The sequence below is a fragment of the Cibotium barometz genome, chromosome 47 (genome assembly GCF_041138505.1).
Source record: "Cibotium barometz isolate CiBa-2024 chromosome 47, ASM4113850v1, whole genome shotgun sequence".
Classification (NCBI taxonomy): domain Eukaryota; kingdom Viridiplantae; phylum Streptophyta; class Polypodiopsida; order Cyatheales; family Cibotiaceae; genus Cibotium; species Cibotium barometz.
In genome coordinates this window covers 18,665,369-18,671,368 of record NC_141092.1, presented here as the reverse complement: position 1 = coordinate 18,671,368, position 6,000 = coordinate 18,665,369, and positions in this window count along the sequence as shown.

Sequence of the window (6,000 nt, the reverse complement as noted above, 5' to 3'; positions counted from 1 at the left end):
CATAGGCACAAACATTCTTGTGTAGCATGGTGGACCAAATACCAACATGAAAGTACTGGCAAATCTCATCCAAAAATTCAAAACACCCGGGGCGAATAACAACTGTGGTGTGACCAATATCAATTCAAATACAATTTGTTTGTGGATGCCTCTTCTCTTCCTTGTTGAGTAAAACTCCATTAAGATCAAGTATAAGTGCATGTTTCTTTATGGTGATTGCACGAGGAATATTTTCTGCATACAATACAGAAGAATGATAACACTTTAATGTGTTTACATACTTAACAATATTAAAACAAGTGATCCTATATTATTAATGAGAGCTAATTACAACAAAACATCCACAAGTTTACTTTCGTTTCATGCTCCCATACTCATCTATGATGATGGCTCCTAGACTTGATTGCATTTCACTATTGATTGGTGAAGATTGAAATACTAATCTATCTCCATCTCTCTCAAAAGAATATAAACTTCCTAGAGGCCTACTCTTTTGTGTATCGGAACGTAGCTCCTCAGCACGTTGCTCTATTTCTTGCACGTTTAACTTGTGATTGTTAGAAGTAGCTATACCTGCAAAAGCAACTCTCCCTGTGAGAAACATACTTTTTAACACACAAAATTGCTGAATAAATCATCTTAAATAACATCCTATTGAAAAAGATATACCTTTAGTTTTCTTGGCACCCTCTGCCACCACCACAGAGTCCTTGATTTCAACTATTCTCTCTTTATTCATAGCATATGTAGCCTCGTCAATTTCTTCAACACCCTCTGCCATAGAGTCCTTGATTTCAACTATTTTCCCTTTATTCGTAGCATATGTAGCCTCATCAATTTGTTCAACAATCTCTTCTTGTCTCTCCTTGGTTGCAAAAGTCTCTTGAAGCTCTTCATTAACTTTATCTTTATTCTCACTAACCTCAACATTAACTTGCAAATCAAGAATGTCCTTAGTCTCTTTAGTCCTATCACTTGAAGGCCTTAAAGATGTTTGCAAAGCTGAATCATTGATGTGATCTACCTCCACCATGTTGTCTTTATTATTTCTAGCATTTGAATCATGAGAGTTGATCTCTCTAGTAGGGCTTTCATGATGATGTTCTACTTGAGCAATGTTATCTTCGTCTTTCCCTTCTTTGTATATATCTGTAAGATTAAAATAAAATGCTATTACTTTTAGGATTTAAATAATACACCAAGGCTAATACAATACTAGTCATTTTTATATCTACACATATACTTTGTATCCAAACTTAGATTACTCAACTTCGAGTGATGTACCATAATGAATTAGGAACCATAACATAAGAGTCAAACTTGAGTTTGAGCCTCACTTACAAGGGCAACGTAAAGATCGCTCAACTTGAGATTGTGCCTTGTGTTGGAAGACATCCCCAAGGTTGGACATAAGCGCGGAGGTACAGTTGAAACTTAAGTTTGAGCCTCACCGCTAAAATAATGGGACAAGTTTATAGGGACACACCCAAAGTACTAGTGTACAAAATTTGACAAATACATTAAAAATTAAGCACTTTTTGTTAATCAATGTTAAGGAAACCCTACCCTAACGTGTCATGGGAAGTTGCCTATCTGCCGAGCTTGAGCTAGGCTCAAGAGCTCCACCGTAGCCGCTCATCACCTCCATCCTCCCGCACTCATTCACCCCACCATCCTCCCGCACTCATTGTCACCTCGAGGCGATTGCTCTAATCCATCAAGTGATGCAATCTCTCTCGCAAAGATCACATGGGATCTCCGGCGGAAGATGATTGCATTGGCAGCCTAATCACTCAAGCAAGAGGGAGAGAAGAAGCAAGTGGGAAGTATGAGAGAATAAGTGATTAGCAATAATCACTCCCAAACCTAACTCTAAGCACATCATACATGCTAGATTAGAGTTGCAAGAGAGAGGGAGAGAGAACACTCCACTTATATTACACAAATGGGAGAATGAGTTACAAACAAGAGAAATTGGCTAGATTAGAGTTGCAAGAGAGAGGGAGAGAGAACACTCCACTTATATTGCACAAATGGAAGAATGAGTTACAAACAAGAGAAATTGGCTTTTATAGTTCCAAGCCTTTTCCCACTAGGCTGTTCAAGAGTGACCCGAGACACCCAAAACATAGTTACAAGGCTTTTCTCTATGATTTGGCCAACTGACCAAGATCCTTTTATAGTTCCAAGCCTTTTCCCACTAGGCTGTTCGAGAGTGACCCGAGACACCCAAAACATAGTTACAAGGCTTTTCTCTATGATTTGGCCAACTGACCAACTGACCAAGATCCTTTTGTGTGTCCTTCGAAGCTCAATACTTAGGAGGATCTTGGCCAACTAAATAAGATCCTCTTGTATGTCCTTTGAAGCTCAATACTTGGGAGCGTCTTTAGGGTGTTTCCCTCATCAAATGACGGGATTTACAATATAGTGCCAATGCCCATTACATAAGTGTGCGGACATAGTTGTTGTAGGATTGTGTTTAGAACCAATATGTGGTTAACATACTCCCCTTCCTAAACTTGATCGCTTCCTCGTGATCGATAAGAGGTTGTTGAGGCACGTGGGGAAGTGTCACACTCTTGTCTCTCTAGAAATGTGAGGAGGTGGGGGAGTTAGTAAGATGGAAAGAAGTTAGTGGAGTACTGGCGATTAAGTATTCCGCTAGTTAGATGGGCTCTTATGAGTTTGCTTTTTTGTATGTGCCCCCAGTAGTACTCTTTATTTTGTTTTTGGTGTGTTTTCCTTTTTTGTCACCTTTGCGGTGAGATATCCTCATTAGAGGAGTCAGAGTACTTGAATGAGTAGACTAGCATGGAATACTTAATGACTACTATCCAAGTGGTAGGTGGTATTATGAAGAAGGGGTTAATTAAACTATGGTGTTAGTAAGCAAGTGGCGAGGGTGGAATTTCGGAGGCAATGCACGTGGAAATTTCTTGCACTTTGAGATGATGTATGTCGATGGTGATGTTCATGAAGCTCTAGCATCTTTGTTAAGACATTGTAATGTGTATCTTGGCTCCTGTGGGTGTTGAGTTATCGGGTCGCGGTGTTCTCTCTTTTTCTTTTTGTGGGTTGTCTTCTTCTTTTATTGGAGCTCATGGAACTAGGATCCTATGTTGATAGGAGTGGTAGTTGATGGCAAGGATCCAGAGATGTTGAGCCAAAGAAGAAGTTAGGGCTAGGATAGATTACAGAGATGTTGAGCCAAAGAAGAAGTTAGGGGTAGGATAGATTAGGCATGAAGCATAGTTATTCAGGTGAAGCAGCCAGGGGTGATTAAGAAGATCCACACGATGGGTCGTACCTAAAAGATCCATGCCCCCTTCAGGGGTGTTAGCAGTGGAAGTAGCACTCCTTGCGCGGTGCATGGTCCTCTCACTCGGGGCCTTGCCCACGGATATCCGGACAGGAGACTAATTCCTCGGTTCTTCTAAAACCGAACCTGGAAAAACTTCCCTTGCTCGGAAAGCATGGGCGATTCCTCCACAATATTTTTACTCTAACGTAGTTAGGGTCATTATTGACCGAACTGATCCGACCGAACCTGTGAGTCTCTTGGTCAGATCAAGGAAGAAACTTACACTTGGATCATAAAAACCAATGCTTTTTTCCCCATCGAGAGGCATAGCCGTTGATTCTTTTTCCATAGAACAATTACTATCCGGGGATTTACTTCATCTATCATACTATAACGGAATTGAGTCTCATTTTACGGATCCATCCGCCTAGCCTAACCCCATCCAGTCCCATGGGTTACTGCCCAACCACTGTAGTGATGGGATCCAATTAGGAATTTGGTTAGTTTTTGTCTCGGCGGGTACCAGGAAAAAGATTTCCCAGGCCCCCTAGCCATATATTCATGCAAATTTAACGCCGCCAGTCACACCACTTACACACCCAATATGAAATTGCCTTTTTCACATATTCAATTATCTTTAAAACAATCATTAAATGAAACCATAGTGTCACTGATCATAATCCTCCAAAATATCCGGTTGAATCCTAATTTCCAAATCATCGATGCACCTATGGCATTGGCAACCAGAACGCTCACCACCTGTCCCTCAGGGGCCTTTTCGATAGTTTCTAGCTCATAGTACCTGACAATATAATCACTTATAAAAATCAAGATGGAATCTTCGTTGAAGATCAGCAAGATTAACCAACAGCTCCATATAAAAGAGCCATAGACTCATCTGTTGAGGACCAGCAAGGTCAATCAACCAGATCCATGCCCGGTTTCAGAAAACAACTCTTACTCCTTGTTCCAATATCTTCCCCGATGCAAGTGTGGATATCTTTGGTGACCCAGAGCCCGAGCACCGTATGGTCAGCACCCTCTAGGATTCTTCGCAGCAGCAGGTGACCTAGCGCTTCACTTATAGGCTGCTTCCTTGGTCCCTCATCCACTGTATACCGAAAGCTCACCATTTAAATCGAACCGAGGCTGGTCAAGACCTCGGTCGACCTTGCTATGCGAGACGTCCTCCGTTGACTCTCCGTCAGCTATTACAACTTTATCAGTTAGGTCTCCATAACCTCATTCACAAGACAGTCAAAATGCTCCCCAGCATTTTTGACATAAAACAGTCATTTAAAAACAGGTCATAAATACAATTCCTATAATGAACTCTCGTCTTTCACATTGTTTCACATCCATCCACATTACTTAATCCATATCCAATTTATATGTATACCCATTCTCATCCAATCGCATCATTTTCCATCTCATCCAATCACATCATTTTCCATCTCATCACATCTTTCCTCATTTATTCTCATCACATCTCATCCACTCGCATCAACCCATATTCACATCCCATCACACCTCATTCATTTCACATCTGTCTCAATTTACATCACATCTCATCTCATTCATTTCACATCTCATCTCATTCATTCTTATCCCTTCACATCCCTTATCATACATTTACATCCGATTTGCATGACATCACATATCATTCATTCACATCCCAATTCACATCACATCACATCTCATTCATTCACTCACATCGATATCACATCCTTTCACTACACATCCACATTCATTCTTCCACATACACATCCACATCCATACATCCACATACATCCATTCTTCCACATACACATCCACATTCATTCTTCCACATACACATCCACATACACATCCACATCCATACATCCACATATATTCTTCCACATACACATCCACATTCATTCTTCCACATCCATACATCCACATCCAAACTTCCACATACACATCCACATCCATACATCCACATACACATCCACAACCATACATCCACATCTATTCTTCTCCATACACATCCACATCCATTCTTCCACATACACATCCACATTCATTCTTTCACATACACATCCACATCCATTCTTCCCCATACACATCTACATTCATTCTTCCACATCCACATCCACATCCATACATACACATCCACATCCATTCACATGCTGTTCCCATTTAATAGCTTTTTCTAGTTTGATACTGATAAAATGGGACTTTTTCTAAATTTCTAGCAATTGTTTGGCTTAAACAAAGGTTCTTTTTTTCGACGACTATTTCTATATTCCTTCTCAATTCCTCAATTGAATTATATTCAATATTCCTCTTTTGAATAAAAGAATTCATGGGATTTGTAGAAATCAATTCTACCCATATTTTCACTTTTTGTAAATAATCATAAATTGAATTATACTAAAATTTCCTCTTCTTTCCATTTAATTTCTTGGATCTCAAATACCATGGGAATTCCTCTTTTTACATTTGATTATTTATATTCCAATGTCATTAGAATTCCTCTTTTTTCATCAATTATTTCTCATAAAATAAATTTATTTAAAATAAAATATCCATTATTTCAATATGCTAGGAATTTCTCTTTTCCCATCTAAATGATGGAATTCCAAATGTCATAGGAATTCCTCTTTTAACATTTAAATATTTCTCATAGATAAATAAATTTATCTAAAATTTATCTAAAATTTATCTTTGAATTT